Source organism: Patella vulgata, chromosome 8 (genome assembly GCF_932274485.2).
Source record: "Patella vulgata chromosome 8, xgPatVulg1.2, whole genome shotgun sequence".
In the NCBI taxonomy this organism is placed as follows: Eukaryota; Metazoa; Mollusca; class Gastropoda; family Patellidae; genus Patella; species Patella vulgata.
Genome location: NC_065886.2, coordinates 17,926,821 through 17,949,667, shown reverse-complemented (window position 1 = coordinate 17,949,667; position 22,847 = coordinate 17,926,821). Strand labels below are relative to the sequence as shown.

The 22,847-nt window shown below is 33.9% G+C and overlaps 1 protein-coding gene across 3 annotated transcripts in view; it reads right to left on the bottom strand.

Moving 5' to 3' along the window:
* The window catches only part of LOC126830831 (putative protocadherin beta-18), a 30,215-nt gene extending 8,040 nt beyond the window's left edge, over positions 1 to 22,175 (bottom strand). For 2 of the 3 annotated variants that reach the window (XM_050561259.1, XM_050561261.1), the window contains exon 1: positions 21,947 to 22,175. The gene's annotated coding sequence lies outside the window, so the exon portion shown is untranslated. Of the gene's footprint in view, positions 1 to 736; positions 1,160 to 21,946 lie in introns of those variants that run through there. The other variant, XM_050561260.2, reaches the window with a different exon arrangement.
* Positions 22,176 to 22,847: the final 672 nt, after the last annotated feature.

Here is a 22,847-nt window from a genome sequence, read left to right as displayed (position 1 = left end):
TTTGTAGATAAAAGGAAGTTGGTGGTACAATTAAGAATGATTTATTATAAATATTAATAACAAATAAAATAGACTATGATATAACAGTAAACGTAAAGACTATAACCGCGTATGTACATGTTTGTATACAATACAAAGAACAGGTGTTGAGAAGTGAAATCTGGTGTTCTAGAAAGAGTAAACATGCTAATTCCCTGTACATCTGTACATTTTTCTATACAATACAAAGCACAGATGATAAGTGGAATCGGGTGTTCTTTAAAGCGTAAATATGCTCCTTCCCTGTATATGTTTGTATACAATACATGAGTAGAGCAGATAGGTGAGAAGTGGAATCAACGTCTCTAGAAAGAGTAAACATACCTTTCCCCGTGTACGACACCTGTCACTAATAATAGCCAATGGGGGAGATAGTTGGGGTTGGATTTCAGAAGTCGAGGTCACTTGGTAACCCCAAGGCTGACCACCAACAAAGTCACAATCAATTTTTTTAAAAATACAAAGTTACCTAGTTTGCCATTGTAATATAGAGCAGTGCTTATTTTATGCATTCTAGCTAAAATCAATTCAAATGGCATATGATTTGTTTATTTTCGCTTTATAATCCACATGTGTGTATTTTGATCAGCAGGTTTGAATACTGGTGAGATATCATAAATGTTTCATTAAAAATGTTAAGAGTTTATAATTATATTCTAACGCTATGCTTATAAATCCTTTAAAGCCTAATGATTACCTTTATTGATCTGTAAACCAATATGTCTTTGATAGAACCTCGGTGTTAATCCCAACAAGTTAATCCTATACACATTCCTCCAATGTGACAATCAGACTTCAACTTCACATTCACAAAAAAACTCGAAGTCATCAAGAAATAGTTTGTCTTGTTAAGTCATTTTAATGACGAAACTCCAATAGAAAAAAAGCGTCCGTCGTTTGTTAGCTAATTAAAGAAATGGCTGTCATCAGAAAACAGATAACTAGTGCTCGAGTTATCATCCCGTGGCAAATCTCAGCAGCCAACCGTCGATTGCTATTTCGTGTCCACATCGACACATCGTCATATTACATCGCATTGAAAAGCATCGTGTTGGGGTGTGAGGCAGGGATAAATATTTGAGCCTATTTTATTATAGCATGATAGAAATGACACATGGCTGTGTTTACTTACGGCAATAGACGACGAATCCTAACAGTAAAAGGAGAGTTGGTTAAGACATAGAGGGTTTTCTAAGTAAGGGATCCGTCGAATTTCGCCCTCTTTATTTCAAACAATAATAAACATTGAAACGTCCTCTCTGACCAAAACCACAATATTACCCCAACAATACAATATCCTGACAAACACACAATTCAACGTCGACTTGCGAAAAGTTGGGTGTAACGAAAGAAACCAAACTTATTGAAAAGGGAGAAGCAAACACTTAAATGCGACGTGGGCTTTATTCCCGGTGTGAGCACACACATTGCACATTATATAATATATCTGGCGTTGTCCCAAAAGCTCGACAAACTTAAACAACATAATCAAAGAAGGACATTAAAACATTGTTTAAAATAAGAGCGCAGGTGTACACGACGAGGAAAAAAAATCGAAATTGAATATTTGAAGTATGGAGCAAAGAAAACCCCCTACCTTACACAGTCAATATAGGTGCAAATTTTGAAGAGAGAAAAACTGAGGAGAAACCTATAATCTAGAAGAAATGTTATTTAAATGATACAGACAAAGATTTGTCAGGTTCTATCGTGTCAAGAATCTAAACATGTAATTTTACTACGGTTAATTGTACACACGTCAGGTGCATTGATAAGGAAAACATATACTTTTAAAATGTATTTTTAACAATTCAATTGTGTTTAAAGATGTCGATTGTGCTAAAATCTACTTTACGTCAATTAGCACAGAAAAAATAATAAGCACGCGTGTTTAGTTTGTCCTTGTCTTTCATTGATTAGAAGTCTATCTGCATTATATACAGGTTTATTTAAATATGGGGCTATTGTGGACAACTTGTATTAAAATCCAATTTCGAATTCAATATTTTAATATAAACACGCGTATATGTGCATACGAAATAAAAATATTTGGATAAAGGTGTCCCGCTGTTCCTGACGTATACATGTATTCTCCCCAAATATGACATCTGCAATTTTCAAGTATGTATTCATTTTTCTAACCCTACCATCTTCGATATTATGTACCGTTAAATGTAACATAAATGTGATTACATATCAAAGGTCGGGGATCAGAAAGAGAGAAAGGAATTACATTCCACCATCTGCAAACATGTGTACAAGTGCTTAGAAATATATCTTGTACTTTAAGAGTTCTGTCAAAGTCTTATCTATTGCAGGAGAACAGGGAACGAGGGACAAAGACAAACAAAAAGATTAATATATGATATCTTGACCAAAAACAGAAACAATGCTGATAACCGATAACAATTCTTCAAAACAGTCGGTGAGTGGAATTTCCCTTCTGCAAACCATTGTCGACCACCATGCAAGAAAACCAGATACAAGAGCACAGGTCTGGGTGCTTAAAAATATCTCCGGTTTATCAATAATGACCTTCAAAAACGCCACTTTAAGAATAAATTCCCATTTCTGAACAAGACAAAAAAAATTCGTATTTCAGAAGAAATATTGAGACTGGAATATACAAAAATCGAAATAATTGTATATGTTGTTACGCCGCCTTTCTAGTGTACAAGTCGTTTTAGGGTGGTGCATAAATCTTAAGAAATGTCTTGTCAAAATATCAAATTAAGATTAAGTAAGATTTTATTTTAAAATAATATATGGAGGAGTAGATGCTATTAAAACAAAACAAATGAAAAATGACTTGTTTTGGGGTTTTTTTTCGTGTAAATCCTGCATAATGTCATTTTAAGATTTATATAAATATCATATATGCAAATCTTTTATGTTAAAACGAAAGCACTCGGTACATCTTCTGACAGTTAAGGAACGAAACTGTCTTTAAGATTTACTGAACAGAAAACAAGGTCATTTAAATATTGTTTTATAGTAGTTTAAGTAGCTATATGGCTTTGTACAGAATATTTAACAGTCATTAATAGTAGGATGTACGTTGTTGTTATTGCCATCAAGGTAATCCATCACTACACGTTTTTAGTAGTTTTAGTACACTAATAAATACTATCACTTAGAATCTATTTACATAATTAGTCTTTATATTCATATCTACATTATTAGGTTACATTTTTTCCGTGTATACTATAGATTGTAATATATTTATGTTACTACTACTACTATATGGTTTCTTGTAAATATATATACATATATGCTTGTACAGGTCGTATACTAGTAAATAGCAACTTCAATTTGTCCTAACCGGTAATCACAATACAAAATCACATATTACTACGAGAATGTTATCTTGTAATTGCATTGGTACCCAGACAAATCGGAAAAAAACCCATTCGGGCCAAGACCAATCGGACCGGTATATAGATCAGTCGAACCAAATTATTACTCTACTAGTACACGTATTTTGTTCGTAAATGAAAATAAAACCACACGAAATAACTGAACAAATTTGGTCAATATAAAGCTGATCTTTCAAATGGGAAAGATAGATCTCAATTGAAAAGTGGTAAATGGTTTCAAAGACCAAATCCATTGCACTATTCCGTTGATTCAAACATTTTTTAAATAAACATGTGCATTAAAAGACTTTTAAAACTTACTTGTAACGGTATAAATTCCACTTTTTGTTAAAAAAAATTCCTCTAAAATTCCTTTAACACTATTTTGAAATTGAATATATAGATCCGGAGAAATGATGGTGAGTGAAGTTAAGAGTTTAAGTGATCCCTGTGAGAGTTGGTGCGAGTTTGACTGTCATGTAATATTATGATAAACGGTGTATACTACAATCGCTTTAATTGGTCGTATTTATAATAAGGACAACCAATGTTTAACGTCGTAATGAGAGGATCAAATTCTAATTGTATCAAGAGTGATAATTGGCCAATCAAACGACCAGGTCATTAGCACTGTTAACGTAATCGTTCATTGTTCACAAGAAATTACCAAGTGAACATTTCCCCCGGGTTCCGACCTTGTCACTAACTATTTTGTCTTCTAAAATTGACAGACATGTGGCTTTGAGTTAGATGAATTGATTGCCAATAAGCATAGCCGTGGGTAATCTGGGGTTTTTTTTATAAAGGTTTATTTATATAGGATGATTGTCTTAGTTTTATAATATACGTCAATATTATATGATATACATATTCTTCTTGGGAAACCAATAAAATGGACCATTCTTCCTAAACGTATAATCATTTTATGACCTACTAAAATAAAATCATTTGTTCAATGTATGTTTATGGTATTTTAATCCTTTAATTTAACATTTGATAATTAACAAAGTTACAAATGACTGATCTGTTATAGGCTGGGGACTGGTGGAGGGGTAGAGGATGGCTTATCATTTTCAAAATGATATATACATGTACATCCTACACGTACATCCTACACGATGTAAAAAATCATTCTTGGTTTTATAAAAATTTAATCGTCAAGCTCTAAGCATAATGCAATGTAAGAATACCCGGTAGGTTCCCTTTAAATCATTAATAATTGTTTGTTTTTATTTGTATAATTTATATTATGTTATTGATTATATCTTATGTTCCAATTATAAACTGGGTATATTATATTCACTTTCATTGATTTTCACACAGATGAACTGAGCAGCCAGTGTTTTAATAACGATAAATCGAAAGTAGAAATGCTTTCCTCAGGCATATAGAATTTTAATATAATTTACTTATACATGTATTTTACAACTATAGTTTTTTTTTATAATATTAAAGAGGAATCTGACTATACAGCTTTATGTGGTTGGGATGTTCAGACTAGATTGCATGCAAAATTTGAGACATATCTGAAAAACCAATTGCTGAAATATAGACGTTTTAAGAGTTTTTACGAGTCATGTACATTTCAGACTAGAGTGGTTTTTAAAGTGTCCGGCGGACGCACGAGCAGCATGTAATTAGGAATAATTTTAAAACAATATTATACGAAATTGATATTTTGTTAGAAAGTTCTAATACCCCTAAAAGCTTAGGGTTTCGACTCTTTTTCTATTTGTACTTTTTATCTTATTTATTTCAAGCAATTCTTTTAGTAACACGAGCCACGCGAGAAATCTAAAACGCACGTTTTCATCCATCCAAAAGCTCAAAGCTCGTCTTTGAATGTAATTAGGAACAGTTTTCAGTTTGAGAAAAAATTTGTCAGCGTCGATTGGGATCAAATGAGATTAAGAGATCAAAGTGGTTTTGTTATAAGGCGCTAATAGGTGATTCGTTAGAACAGATAAGAGTTGATTACACGTGCTAAGGTATAGACCCGAGTTATCATAATTAAATTAAAGAAGTTTACAGACTTAATAATTATCGGTTAGTAATTATTCACTTTAGTCGCCCGAAAATCTAGCGACTCGTGAGAACAGCCGGTACCCTGACAAATTATACTTTTTATTTATGACTTTGTAACGACACTACATATTGCTTTGTCGAGGTAATCCAAATAATGACCTTGTGGTCACCCATATTGAAAATATTACAAATTTCATCAACTTTTTCAACAAATCCTATACACAGAAATCAGAAATTCGAATTGACATTTAATGGAAAGATAACGGGTAGCAAATTAATATTACATGGCTTTAACGGATTTCAAAAGAAAAACTGAGTAAAGTATTTTTACAAGGTCATAGCTATATTTAGAGAATACTGTTACCAGTGTGTGTTCTTCATTTACATTACAATAATTCTGGCTTTTATCTAAATTGGATTAAGACCAACACACAAAGGAACAATTTGATAGTTAATTTATTTCCTTTAAAGGAAATTGTATATTCTTAGTGTGAAGAACTTTACTTGTAGACAATCTCATTAATATTGATGGAGTAACCTGTTAACAATGCCTATAAAGTTTAAATTAACATAAATTTGCCTTTCGGAATAAATTTGAATAATTTAACAGGCGGTGCACCGCAGGTATTACGAAATCAATGGCGATATCAATTATTCAGTCGAACAAGTAAACTTGTAAGTCAAACAAAATCAGATTAGTTGAAGTGATTCTTCAAAGGTTCTGAAATCAAACACGATAGTGTTGAAGTTATCGGTATTGTCGTTCGAGCCATCTCTCAAAGGTAATAGAATTTGGAATGAATATTTTTTAAACAACTAAAAAAAAAAATGCAAATCACCTTTCCCTCCCTGAAAATGCTTCTTAGTATATAAATAAAGTATTATCACCCAGACAGTTGTGCATCAGAAACCTTCGACCATCTAAATAAGTCACTTCAGTTCCGGTAAGAAAAAAGTAAACAAGCCTCCGAAGAAAAGACCCCCCCCCCCCCAACACACACACACTCTCAACGACATTTCCACACCCAAACCGCCCCACACCCAATATGAAAGTTTTCTACTACAAATCGAAGTAAGTTACTTCATTTACGATAAGACATAAGTAAACAAGCGCCCGAAGACAAACCCATTCATTCTAAACGACCCCCACCCCTCCCCAACCCAACAAACCTCTGAAATTAAAATCAGTGATAGCTATGATTGGGTAAGGAAGTCGATCTAGAAACGAGGTTTTTTTTTGTTTCTCTAGATGCCTACTGTAATTAAGAAAACAAATATAACACGGATTCAATTCATTTATCTTTATGCCGTACCCGAGCGATCTACATCGAACACAACGGGATATGAGGTTATCCCTGTGTTTATTCAGAAATGTAAGAATGTTGTCAGTACGGTTTTTAAGTATTGCGAGGATGGATGTAACAATAAGGATACACAATCAGAGAACACGATCTGGGTGCCTTGTCGAGTAGCTTTAACAAGCAAGATGACTTTACCAGATTTAGTTATGCTCAAAACTGACGTTCGAGATGATATATTCCTGCATAATCATGTATATTATAGCAATTTCATTACGGACTTGATTTACGCCTAAGTACGAAACTTTCAGCACGGTAGCGTATCTTAGATAAATATTTTCTTAAAATGGGATAAATATAAATCTGTTGTTTGTTTAAGGATTATGAAGTTCAAACATGGCTGTTTTCTAACGCTAACTTCTTATTGATACAAGTTGCGCGGCTTTCTCTTAACAGAAAAATCTGGAATGGCTATAACTGCATGTTTTCACATACGGACAACGTATCATTTAAAATAACAAACGAGCAGGTCGTAAGGGCATAATGCAACGAAAACGTTACACGGTCGCAGATGGTGTCAATTTGATATCTTACATGGGAAACGCAATGGGGCTGGTGCGTCGTACCTAACGTACTGCATAGCTCGGATGGTTGGGATTACTCCTTATATTAAAAACGAAATTGAATCTTTGGTGGTTGGAGGGAGAAATTTGTAAGAATGCACTTCGCGTAATCATGTTTAATTAAGGCAACTTTGTACGACCAAGTAACTTGTTTTGTTAATAAATACAAAATTCCTGCCACATATCTCTGTGAACGCATCAAGTGTAATTTGCTCGTAAAAGTAATGATAATCGAGAGATCGGAAGGGAAGTGAAATTAAGACCATGTGTAAGAAACATATGTTTTTGGTGTTGGCTGTGAAACGCTTGACTGAAAAACATAGTAAAACAAAGCTCGGGGAACCAACTTGACACTTAACAGAAGTCACTCAAAAATTTCAGCAATGATACTCTAAAAGAATTTTGAAAAAAAAAGGAATTTCTGAATGAACCCATAAATTTTAAAAATTATTGCACTGTTGGTTATAATCATACGAGTTATCAAGGTTGCCGTACCAAAAAATAAGAAATAAGTACAGTCGACAAATTTTAAATAGAGCGTTGAGTTGGAAGCTATGAGAATTACTTAGAAGTAATAAAAAACACAAGCCAATTTATATGGAAAGCAATCACTGGTTTATACTTATATATATATATTTCGTGCTTAATAACGATAAGAGAACACTAGTCGAAACGCCGTACTATATGGGTATAATAAACCAGTGATTGTTTTCCATATAAATTGTATTGTGTTTTTTTTTTATTGTACCCAGTCGCTAAATGCCACTTAAGGATTATACTTAGAAGTAGGGGAGTCACGGTGGCTAAGCAAGTAAGACGCCGGCTCACTACCCCGGGGTTCGCTGGTTCGATTCCGGTGTTGGCTGAGAAAGTTCATCGGGATTTTCCAGTCTTCATTAGCCCAGTCGAATCAGAACAGTAGGACGTTAAACCCCATTTCATTTCATTATACTTTATAGTAGGAGCTAATTTTGTCTGTTTTGTAATCATCAATATAAATATTCTATTATTAAGACAAATTACCACCATAAAGACCTCATCAGCTCTAGTATGAAACCATATATTTTTTGTCTGTTTCGTAATCACCAACAAAAATGTCTAATATCGAAACAAAGTATCGTCTTCAAAACCTCATCAGTACTTATTAATTGATGTCTCTTAGAACAATTTCATTAATCAATTGCCAAATGTTCTTTTGCTGAAGTAGACGGAATTTCGTAATCGTACAGACTCTAATACATTTCATATTAGTATGGAGTCATATTATACTCTAAAAGCTAGTCGCATATGGTGAGTAAGACTCACAAAAATATTTCATTTGAAACAAATTAAAAGAAATCGATTTGTTCATTTTTGTAACAATTTTTTAAAATTTTAATATAATGGGTTTTTTTTATTTTTCTAAAAGTTAATCGAAGCCAAATGTTTTACATGTTTCTTACATTTATTGTCTGAAGATGACACTCGCAAAAATAAAACCTAAAAGCCAAAAACTGAACTTGAAGATGTTAATTTTGAGTAAGAAATGGAGGAAACTGACCAGCTGCTTCGTCCTGTCTCTATTCTCATATGGAGTTTGTATAATATATATGAATATAAGAGTGACATTTTTAGACTAAATATCGATAAAATGTCTATAAAGATTAATGTTTCACTGAGGAATTTAAGAGTCCGGTGACAAAAGGTACCAAGTAGTAATCAATACGTACTACATGTCTCGATACAACTAGATGAGGTTTATGTCATGAACTCGGCCCCCAAAAATCGATCGTGTCAACGGATAAAGTACACGATAGGAAAGTTAGTAACACATCATTTGACAGTTTGTAATCAGAACTCATTGTGTACATCAGTTCCTCCCATAAACATGAACTAAATATAACGATTATCTAGATAACTAACAGTTTGCTAGCTTACTCAAAATTAAAGACCAAACCCTTTCTTAAAGGCACCCTAGATATGATAGCAGCATCCACATGTTTTATTAAAACTTGTGTACTACAGTCATTATATTTACATAGGGGGTGGCTGTCGGCGAATGTTTTAGATCAGAAGGTTTGTCATTGAGTCAAGTAGCGTGGTTTCGATCCCAGCTTGTACGTGGCAAGGAGTATAATAGGGTCGCATGCCCAAGCTCATCGCATGGGTTTTGTCCGGATCCTACACCCCCCCCCCCCACTGCTAAAGACCCTATGTGCAAGCAAGCGCATTTTTGAAATAAAATTGCACCGCATGTTATATGTTGAAATGACCTAGTTTGTGTCGACTGGGTGTTTATGCATATGGTCCATACGCATTAAAAGAAAATTCACGACCGTCTGTTCTCATAAAAAGTTTGGGAACACGATACTCCCGTGTTTATATGTGTTTAAGTTTACATGTGGCTACATTTTACTGAATGATAAACTCACTGGTGGTAAGTTCGGATTACAACTACAGCTTGTATCGGGCTTCATGTCATAAAATGTTCACGGTGACTAGGGGTTTTGTGGGTTATTCTGACAGGTTTCCAGTCAAAAAAAGTCGTGAAAGGTCTCGTTCTCACCTTTCTAAATCTTAAGACATGTCGCACTCTATGACAGGCCACCGGTACAATCTTTCTACAAAGGACAATTAACAGGTCTTTCTTCGAGATGACGTTTCAAGCTGGGCGTGTTGTAGTTACCTGCAGCAGACGACAACTATACAGCAATCAAATGAAGTCGCTTGAGCCCCGGGGAGTGCTCATTGACACTTGAAAACCCACTAGGGAATTCATAACCCCCTTCTGTTGGCGTTTATTGACGGTTAATGCTCCTTTTCATAACTGATATTTCTTAAGTCAACTGGAGAGGTATTCTTATTGTTTATGTTACGGTACTAATTAGGAGCTCCGTGGCATAGAAAATCAACCACTAACCTCTAACCTGTCGATTGATACGAAACTAATTTATAGAAACCAAAACAACGCTTAGTCCTAATTTAGAAGTCGTGAAAGATTGTAAAGAGTATCTTTGACAGTAGTCTAAATTAGGCGTCATACTAAAGGGGTCGGGGTAGGGTGGTCCAATGCGTGGGTTATCTTCGGGGCCCCCGATTTCCTGTCACTGCTAGAGACCCCTACGAACAAGCCAATAATTGAAAAAATAGTACTATATGTTGGTGTCAAGTGGTCGTAAAAAAGTAAAGGGGTCGCAAGAAATTTGAATGGAGATGTCTCCATTTTGTGTATTGGTTCTATTTTGTGTATTGACTATATGTTGTGCAGAGATTTCTTTTAGCAATATATCAAACACACCCAATATCAATACCATCCGGTCATCCATGTCAAAATATGAAAAGGTTATGTGGAAGCATTCGGCAGACACCAGAAACGCGTTACTGATGATAAGAACATTAATTTCACACGGCTCGCCGCATTCCCATCCCCATTCTATTAACATACGTTGAGAATCGTCTGTATATCATTGCAAATTGCAAATACGAAATATGGTTACTTTAATTTATTTTCCATTGAAGGGAAAATAAACAAATGGACAGAAGCTATCCATTAGCGTATACTTATTACCGCTAGTGATAATTCCCAGACTGAATGCAGACACCAGAACCGAGCCTTTATGCCATCCTTTAATATCTCTGCCATAGCAAATAAATATTTGGTTTCGATTCATTTGTTGTATCTGGGATTCAGTGACATTTCGAGTGATGATTTAGGCACGGGTCACTGGTAAAGATGACTGCAATTTGCGCGGGCTTTCAAAGACGTCTGCTAAGGCATCTGTTACAGTTTAGGCGTGAATATGTTCAATTTGTGGTGTAATGAATAACAGAAGTTCGGAACTAGCTTATCGCGTCTCTCGTTTCATATTGAATGCGGAGGAATACATCCAAATATCGACACGCGATTTGGTAATGGCAGGTGTAACGTTTCGGTATGATGATATACCAATATTTAATTCCATTTCTATCTCTTAAAATAATTTACATTATTACCTATCAAAACATCAACAGGCTACACCACTGGATTCATTTCATCTGCGAATATTAATGTAAGCGAAACGGATAAGTCATTTAATATCGAATTTATTTATTTTAGAAGTATTACATCATAAGATCACACATGTTTGAAATGAGACGCACGTTTAACTATACAGATGGTTACCGGAGATAGCCGAATGTCGAATTGGCATGAGAAGAAAATAAAAAATGTAAACCAGATGATATTATGCAAATATTGTGTTTTTGTTGTATAAATGTGTTATACAAAATGGTTTCAGTTTCATTAAGAATTTCTCCAATAAGCGTGGAACAATGACTCATTGGCTTTATCGCGGCTGTGCTATTGATAAACACGTATCTTCATTTTTCATTATGAACAAATAAAATATAATGAATGAATGAAATGAGGTTTAACGCCCTACTGTTCTGCTCCGAATGGGCTAATGAAAACGTACAGCAACTAAATTCCAGCAACTACTAGCCACTGATACTCGTCAGTCCCCCTAGCCTACACCACTGACAAGGGGAAAACATGCCGGAAAATACCTGATGACTTTCTCGACCAACACCGAGTTCGAACACTGGATCTCCTGATCAATGAGTCAGTGTCTTACTTGTGGCTTACCAAATAAAATTAGTATCATCGATATACTGAAAGGAAATCAACAGTTACACTCCAATAAGACCACATATTTCTTTGGCTTTGAAACTTTGAAAAAAAAAGTATTTTTAGATAAATGTCTTTTCTCTAAAGAATGACACATTTCTTTGCCATAAAAATTCCTTCCGTTCGTTCCATCAGATTTCAAGTACCGTTTCCTATTTTTTTCAGTACAAATTAATGTGAGGAATGATGTCAGATTGCTCAATATATCAAATTTTCTATCTCGCACCTGTTTGTAACAAAAAATAATGACATGGGCATTTTTTGTGGTATTTATACCATTTTTAGACGTGTTTTTTTTATGTTTGTGCATTTGGGTGGTTCAACATTCATATTAGTATTCTTCACATAAATTGATGACCCGCCAACTCAGAAGTGAAAACCCTGGCATCATCTTGTAAAACGTTAATTGGCTTTGAAACGTGAATATGAATCCTACAAACATCAAACTTTCCATCTATTGTGATCTAAATTTGTGCCAAATTGAAATGAATATTTGTCTAAGAAAAGATTCGAGGTTTATAAAGTAATAATGTTAATGTCATAAGATAAGCTTTATCTTTACATTGTCATGGAGAGCAAAACTGATGACGTATTATGGGATAACAATTTGTAAAGATATCCTTTGTGAATCTTACGCGGTGGTAAACTTATTAGAAAGAACTGATGTTAATTAATCGAGACAAGGTATATTTATCAGAATTAACTAAAAACAGGGATTTGAGAGTAACAGGAGAGTTTATATTCAAGTATAGTAAAAACAGCAATCGCTAACGGCTATTTGTGGGGCTATCTATTCATTGCTTGAAGTTCTTTATCTGCGGAACTATAATAGAGCCATTAACTGCGTTCCTGTTCGGGTATCCAGCTAGGAATAACAATAATAATGTTTAGTAATAATACATCGAGTATGGCTACTTGATCATTTTCTTTCTGAAAGGCTGAAATAACTGTCACTGGCAGTCCTGTTTTCTCCATCCGGCCTATCAAATGCGCCCTGTCATTAAGTAAAGTCTAATCACAGTGTTATGTATAAATGGTCGCCAGTTAATTTACTCTGTCTCAACTGCCGAAGGATGAACATGATCAGCGCATCAAATTTATCTTGAATTAGATCTCTATTAATTATCGATTTCTAGCATCTATTTTCTATTAATTCTGCACGTGGCTGTGATTGGACCATAATGATTTATAATGTATAAACTTTTCACATAAAATGATGACGTACACATCAAAATCAGAAATTCAGACCACAACAACACTAAATCCTCTATTATATTTTGTTGGGGGGCAAAGTTATGATTTACAAATAAAATTGGTTGAAAACTTAGTTAACCTTTCATTAAAATTCATTTACGGATGAATTTGAAAATGTTGTTTTGTTTTCCTCAAGCATGGGTATACAGAGCCAAACGACTGAAAGATAATCTAAGAGATATTCCATTTTCCATTTTGTCTCAGCGAAATACCTCCCAAGCAAGAAAATCTCAGAAACCCTATCTATTTTTTCAAAGAAATTTCCCCAAGCTACAAATCTGAGAAACCCTCTATTTTTTCAAACATAGCTAAAATTACCCAGAACATATCTCGACTTATTGTATGCCGATTACCCTGAGAAATACATTTACAAGCTGTGTATAATGTAATCCTATATTTGTCTATTTTCTGTTAGTTGTTCTATATGGTTCACTGACTACATATTACACGTTTATTCTGATTCAAACTTTTGTGACAAACTCTTTTACAGATGTTGCCAAAATATTTTGATTAAATTTTTTCGATTTTCAGACAGGCTTTTTTTGTTGGGTTTTTTGTTAATACGATATTTTCTATGACTTTACGGTGTACTGAAGTAGCACAATACATATATGGAATAAATTATATATTTATTGGAAATATTATGGAATTTACAAGTTAATAAGTTTACACTATTTCTATAGTCATGAATCAGAAATTCATAAATCAAAATGAATATTTATTTCATCGTCAACGAAATTATGCAAATATTATTGAAGATTTAATGTTATTGCGTACAAAAAATATAATTCCCCCCCCCCCATATTCTTTATAGGCACACCTCGTTCTCATTCCCAGTGGACATTTGTGTCCTGCGGATAATTTTTTCAAAACAAAACCCTCTGAACATCAAGATAATGTTCGCTATGAAAGGGTGAATGGAGTAAGGCTGTTTTATCCAGAACTAGTAAAAATTCTGGATGTAATACTACAAATGTAACAGTATATTTTAGGGAAGCGTTAGAGATGTTTGAGTTTAATCCCATTATAAATGAAAATGTTTGAATTAACCAATGAAACATTTATCATACAAGGGAGGATGTTTGCTTTTGATATTTCAAACTATACATGCTTCCTTAAACATCACTTAGTGAATAAATCTATTCAATATCATTCAAATATTCATTATGTTACAAAATATCACGATTTATCATTATATGAAATTAAGTGAAAATCATAGAAAGCTACCATAGTGTTATAGTCCACGTAACCGTGGTGTTTAGTCATTTGTTAAACTCATTTCTATCAACTTTAGACTATATATCAATCCGAATTTTATATGTAAATTTGAATAACTTGGTTCTGTTTTTTGATTTATTAAAGGGTTTTAATACTGGGTAGGCCGTTTGACGTTCTAGATAAAAGGTAAATCGGGAAGGTTATAACCAGGCACTGTCAATTTCTAGTATTTTTATTTCCTGTTTAACCTGTAACCTACACACATAAATAATTCTAACACCTTCATAGATACCCTCCTTATTATAGGTACATATATACGATGACATTATGATGACGTCATTTGATTTACCTCATCCTTCTCCGAAGATTTGATTCAGAAGAAATATCACTGGCACGTGATGAGGAGTGTGGGAAAAGGACGTTCTAGATCAAACGTCCTACATACCTCGATCAAATCCATGTAAAATTCAACAAATGTGAACTAATATAATAAGTGGTACCAGGTGTTATATAAAAACATTTGAATAATTTAATGAGAAGTGGCACGAGGTGTTCTAAATAAAATGTGTTTAACATTATAACTCTAAACGTTTTAACAATTAAAATTTACTGTATATTATCATGATGAATTCAGATGAAATGAAATGAAAAGGGGTTTAACGGTCTACTGTTTTGCTCCGACTGGTCTAATGAAGACGGAATATGTCGAATACAATAAAAAAAAATCAAAATTTCCTAAACAAGGGAACTTCACAATTGAGAAGTGATATCGGGTGGTATCTTAAAAAAACCTTAAATGTATATTGCAATTAATATCATTTTGGGACCCTTTATGCCACCCCCCCCACCCCCCTACACAAATGAACGACCTCCTTTAAAGAATATCCGTTAGAAAAGAAACGTTCTGTACATCATTTAGTAAATCGTTTGATTTGATACCTTTAAAAGGAGATCCTCGTCTCATAAAGTTCAAACATTCTTTCAAATCTTCTATACAATTTTATACCATGAAATATGAACACAATTAAGCTGAAGATATCTCATAAAATTCCATTCACTATTACGCTTTTTTTCATTTTTCTAAAGCCCACGAGTATTTTTCTTTCGTGCTTATTGCATTCATCGTTTTGAAACTGTTGAATTTTTTTTTGTCGTTATCATTGATTGAAACTTGTTAACCTAGTGAAGGAGATAAAAGAGAAGTTAGGAGTGTGCTACACACGTACAGGATGATTTAAAGTAAATATATATACAATAGTACACCTTTTTACCTATATATACATACACCTACGGCTACCTTTTCATTAACACAAAATCTTCAGACAAAAAAAAAAAACAAAACAAACAAATAAACTTAGATCATAAATTTTTCTCGACAATTTTTATGATAAAAGGGTATCCGCCAAAATTCAGTTAAATTCAATTTTTTACAAAAACATTCTAAGACGTGTTATGGTCTTTTTCTTCAACTTTTTGCTTATAAATATACTTACCTAACACTTTCAGTTCTGGGGGTATAGTTTATTTCCATGTCTTTGAATACCCTTATTGGCATAAAGGATTTCAATAGAATTCAGTAATTGGATTGGAAATGAATTGGGTAACGCCCTACGTTTCTGCACCGCCTGGGCTAATGAAGACCGGCATACGCCATACGATATGCTGTAAGGAAAATTTTGCCCAGGCAGCGGGGCTACGGTTTACTCTTATTTCAAATTACAATCGTGAAAGGCTCTTTTACGAGCACGCCAACGTGTACACGGGACATTGGGGTTTCGTCCCTTCCGAACGGCTAGACGTTGTACCTACTGGGTCGTCCGTCCAGCGCCCTCTGACAAGGGGTAACCACGCTGGAAAATTCCGGGGTTTTTTACGACCAAACCCAGAATTGAACACTGGACACCCTAGTTACTGAGCCACCGCGGCTCCAGTTGCTTTGGAGACACACAGAAATGCAATTACTGTTTATTAGTTAGCGACCTTTCCATAAGCATCCGCCATTTTGCAAATAATGTCTTTATGGACACCTCTTTTATTCAATAGCCTCAAAAAGATGGAGCGACCCAGGATAAGGGACTTGGTATCAAGAACAATAGTATTCAATCTTTATCCAGTCACCTGTAAAAATGTTACAACTAAATATTTATAGAATATTTTGTATTTTATCTGATTAGATGTATGTCGTGGATTAATATATTTTATTGTAATATTATGAACGGGTGTGCGATGGACATTGACTTAGCTTCATAATATCACGTGTGTCAAGCCTTGTTATTTGAAGTGTTAGCGACACTTATTATCTTTTTTATCATCGTTTCTGATAGCTACTGTATAGTGTTAACATATAGCGTCAAGGATAATTCATAAAAATATGCTAAATTATGCTAAAAAAAATTGACACGCAGTGATATTACCTTAAAAAATTGTAAAGATGTGACAATAACTGATTTTCGTCAGTGTAAAATGGTATTATATTCGTGAATGTAATATTTTTCACGCTTATGAATATGAATGATGCTTCTATATTAATATAGTAATTATTAATAATCAGTGCATGACACGCGTTATATAGATAAAAAGATAAGTGTTTTGTGTAACTTGATTTAGTTTTATTCAATGGAGTCATAATTCATATAAACAGGTTTCATATTAAACAATCTCAAGATGAACCAGTGTTAGGTTTTTTTTGTTTGTACTTGTTTTTTTCGTTAAAAAATCTGACGACAGAATTCTAAAACAGTGTAGAATCATTTCCCTGGATCGCTTCAAACCGTATGAGTTTTATCTTAGTAAGTTGCTCACTTGCTATCATTAGAAAATGTAGGCAAACTGCACACACTACCTTTTGGGACCATCCGAAGAACTTGACGAAGTTTATAGATTCCGCTTGTACAGTCATGAAGTAGTATGAAATAATAGCATGGCTCATATGACGGTGTAGGGTACACTTAACCTTTCGAGAACACCTGATACCACTTTTTTATATATTTAAGAAGTTCACACGCCTAACAAGTCTTTAATGGTTATGAATCACTATAGAAAAATACGTGGATAAACTTGTCAAGGTAAATTCTAAAAACAAGACGCGGACGATTATAGGGATTTTCTGTTCTGAGTGATTTTCTGTCAACGACCACAAATGATAGACCATGTCTCCACCATCTACTGTATTTATAGTGAAAACTGAAACTAGCCTGGAGTTAAGGACACCTGCATAATAAACTAGGATACTATTACCTACATGTTTAGATACATAGTAAAAATAGTTTCAGGTAAAGATATATAAACATTCACCTGTAATCAATCTCCTGTCTTATGTCTTTGTCTAAATGTAGGTATATCTATATACGCAGGTATAGATCTATGTAGACAACAGTGGTTATATATATGTAGCTTGTTAAGAAGGAAATGGTATCTATTTCTTTAATAATGGCTAATTTATTAAGGAAGTAGTTTGTCATCAATATAATGTTGTATTTATCGTATTTCTTCCTCTTCTTCATGAACGAGATCAGTCTCTACTTATCGCTATTTGAAGTCAAGATTGAATTTGGATTTCAGAAGCATCTGAGATCCGCTGATACAAAATTTTGAAAGAGTCCATGCCAAGTAGAGGTGGTGTAAGGTGTTACAAAAGGTAAACATACTCTGCACGACATCTGTCACCACTACGATAGCTTGTAATAAACAGAAAACATGATATGGAACACAATTGCTACTTTAATTAAAGCGACGTTTCGTTGAGGGTTCTCTCAACGTTTTAGAGCAAATGATGATGAAAATAATTTACAGAAAGTTTATATACAAAAACAAGAAGATACGATAGCTTGGGACTAAAAATGGCGAACTTGTATGGCTCGTCCCTACTCATTCTTCTAAGCACACCCAGTCTACAACCCCAAGGACAACCTCAAGGATTACCAGCAGCAAGAAGGAAAATAACCGGACAATTCCCAAATGTCTTCTTGACATTTTGAGGGGGACACAAAAATTCAATAACGATGTTCTCTTGTTAATATTTGCGGTTGTCTATTTCTCGTGACAGTGAAGTGAACTTGTGACGGAGAAGTTTACGTCACGAACATGCATCGAAACACGTTTTCATTTTTTCTCGAGTTTGCGCATACTGCCAATCAACATGTTTCAGATAGCTTTTTCAACCGATCATGTTGCTAAATCATTGTTAATTTCACTTTCTTCAGATATTTTTTTAAAACTGTTTTTTTGTTTTGTTTATATAATTCTACTTGATTGTGTCAACAAGTCGTGAATAATGAAGAAACTTTAGACAAACTTTTAAGAAACTGGCAGGACATGGCCTTTAGCTACAGTGTTTATCTTCAGTGCACCTTGAAGCGGTGATTACACAATTTAACACGATGCTGTCAAAGTCGACATTAAACAATCAAACAATGACAAAATATAGTCTCGCACATACTGGTTGCCATCTTGGACTGTACTGGTGTGACGCTTCCAATTTTGATAAATTTTATTTCCGATCTATTACCGTTTTAGTTTTCCTATTACATGTATTGGGAAAAGAATCTCTTTGACTTAAAATGCCATACATCATCAGACATTTGTGTTGAAAGACATTTTAGAAAATGCTGATTTCAATTTGGGCCAAGTAAACATTTCTACAACTAATGGTGTCTATAGTGCCAGATCTATACAGAATGAAGAAAGAATTTCCAAATTCATATTTCGGAAATACCTCAATAATTAATACCATTCGTATGTTTGTTAAACAGCTCATCGTGTACTCGTCTGTGTTTTTCATTAGGCCTTAATCTTATCTGATTATCTTTAGACAATCACGCTAAAAGTCTACACTACACAATTAAATATCATAGAACTCTTCAGATAGTTCTCCCACAACTTCCATAGATCGTTTACTATGGTCAATTTTCAATTTGGTCTACAGCACCACCACGAGGTCTGAGTAAGAATAATTTTGTGTTTTACCCTTATTTATTATGGTACATGACCATTTTATAGCAACATTATTACTAAAATAAAAACTTTATAATTCATTTTTTGTTATTTAAAAGGTGGCTCAGAGGGTACAGAGCTCGATCTCGGGGTTGACAGAGAAAGTCCCTTGGGCTTTTCCGGTGTGACGTCACCTTGTGGTTTAAAAAAAGCGTCTAGTCGTTCAGACTGGATGAAAAACCGAGGTCCCAAGAAGCCGTTGGTAGGTCGTAGCGCCACTGTCCGAACAAAAAATTCAATCATAGCACATCTTCATTTGCGCGGTTGGTGCAAAGAGTAGGACGTTAAACAACATTTGATTTGCCATTCAAGCACGCATATCAGAAACCCACTGTCCCTGAACTGTTCTTAAAACAGTTAAAGACTTTATCAAGTTGAATAGATTCACGTTTTATCAAATGCATTTACACTAACCAAATTCCTAACATTCACTTTACCAAAATTTGGCTGCAGACTTCATCAATCAGCTAAATATATACCCAAATTGACGGTTAAAGAGACAAGTTTTTGTTTTGTCGAAGATGGATTATATTGTTACAAATCAATTACATCTTATTTGTCACATGTCACAATTTACTGATGACGTATCGTGTTTGTGGCATAATAATTAGGAGACCCACCAGTATAAAAGTACAAAGTAAAGCATCACGTCTGAACTTTCCAAACACGTCTATACTTTTCGAAATTAGAGTGAAGGAAGAACTCATTAAAATGTCTATTTCCGTGATAATTTCCAACATAAGTATATTAATTCTATCTTGGAACAGTAGTACCATCCCTGCAGATTGTGGTTTCACATCGGTACCAGTACAGGTGACTCCCAAATGAATTTTGGTGGCCATCAAATCATTTCAGAAACTAAACGACAACCTTCCTCGGTTGACCATTAAATCATTTCACAAAACCAAACTGGCAAATTTCCTCAGTTTGGATTTTGAATGAATTTGTTGAACATCAAATCATTTCTCAAAACGAAACGAAAATTTCATCAGTCTGAAGTTTGACCATCAAATTATTTCAGAAAACTAAACAAAATGTCAACTTCTCCAACGTAAAAAAAGCTATCTAGCCATTCAAATTGTGATGATCTGAAAGTTCTAGATACCTATGATGGCTCCCCAAAGGCAATTAGCAGCCAGGGATATCAATGATAACGAAAGATTAAGTCAAAGGTTAAAGAGATTATGATAAGGGAATTAATTGCCGATTAATCAATTTATCTATTGCTCCATGTTTAAGGGGCGGACATTACCATAAGAATACACGTGACCAAACTTATAGTTATTGGCATTACAAGATCGATTTTATGCTAATATGACGAGTCTCCCCCAATAACTGATCTCATCGTATTCGGCTTTTTAAACTGGGAATAGGGAGCCATAAAAATTCCCAGGTAGATTTAAGTATTGTGTATGTTGACAATGAGTATGAAATATGAATACAAGGTTTATTGATTTTCATTGTTATTAACTGATGAGTAACAATATTGAGATCTGATATTTGCATATTATATTGTGTTTATGAAATAACATACATGTAATATTGTTATTAATATATTATGTGATTATGTTATATTAATCCCTAGTGAGATGAAATTTCTTTGTCATTTCGTTGCGCTTTTACAAAAAGTACATATATTTATTATTAAATGGCATGGTATGTGATTTTAATGCTTCGAAGTCAACGATTACAAACAATAGAGAGGGGTATCTTACTTTAAAATGAGTGTACGTATTCGTCTTTGGAGAAATGGTTAACTTGTGGCATGTCAACATTTCTACATAAATTGTTTCTACAGTTATAATTTTGGGTAATAATAGATAATATACATGCATATTAATATACAACATATGACCACATGTGGCTTGATTTTAGACGAATAACTTGTAGTATTTGTGTACGTATTCGTCTTTGGAGAAATGGTTAACTTGTGGCATGTCAACATTTCTACATAAATTGTTTCTACAGTTATAATTTTGGGTAATAATAGATAATATACATGCATATTAATATACAACATATGACCACATGTGGCTTGATTTTAGACGAATAACTTGTAGTATTTGTGTCGACTTAGGTATTCATAATCTCAAATTACTATCACCTAATACATTGGAAAATGATTTCTAGATCTGGCGAATGGTTATTGACAATATACACAAAATAAATATGAATAATATGCAAATTGATCTCTCAATATACATTATTTAAACTGTCATCGTTGTAATAGAATTGTAATGAATAATCATTGTAATGTATTAACATAATTAACTAGCATGTCTGTTTGTTCCCATGCTCCATTATGCATATTAATACAACATTGTGTATTATAAAGATATTAGGATTTTAAAACAAAACATCAAACATGTGGAAATTTACGTGTCGTTTGAAATTCGAACCGAAATTTCTCCAAAATATATATACGACTTCTGCACGATGGACGATGTAAATAAATGCTAATAAATATGAAAGAAATAAATGCGTAAGAGTACGAACCTTATATAAAACAGAATTATATCCACTAAACACGATATTATCAATTGTAGTAAAAATATCCCCAATAGTAGTATATAGTCTCTTCTTGACAACAGTAGACTTTACTCTAAAACACTGTCTCTGTCCTTCAAATACAACAAAAATATCCTTCAGATAGTTGAACTCTTTCTTCCTTTAGTGCGAGATGCAGTTAAGAAGATGACAACAATAGTAAAAGCCTCTGTAGCTCGGTATGTCTACCATAGTGAAACGAATTACCACAGGTACGGCCACTGTCCTTCAATCCTATACACGTATTTGATTGGCCCTTCTTCCCCATTAAGCCCCGCCTACACCATCGAAGTCGCGATTGTGCAGGTTTCTTCATTCAACACGCGTCATTAGTGTCCATACCGCCTTTTTACTTTACGCTAGGTCTGCGCTTTGATGATCAATTATTTCAGGGAATGATTTCTCAAGTTGATTGAGTGAATTAACATACAACGTTTAACAAGCAGGCGACAGTCATAGCTACCTTCCATTTGCATAATCGTGGACAAACTGACGCATCACTTCTAGTTGTTGAACAGGGCAAAGATCAAGTCTTCGCGCTACAATATGTAGGAACTTACGACCAACGAAAACATAAATATGTTGTACCCATAACAAACGTCAAAAGAATTTAGATCGAACGATTATATTTACATGTATCTTGAAATTATTTCAAAAGACAAACATATATACAACAAATGATAGCATTCCAAGAGAATATTGCATAACTTTATACAGATGCATTCTAAAAGACAAATTAAATATTGTATGTGTAAATATTTGCTATACATTTAACTATAAATATAAATTATATACAGGTTAAGCTCTAACCGTGCTAGTAAAAAAATTCTTATTCATAAAATGAAATGGC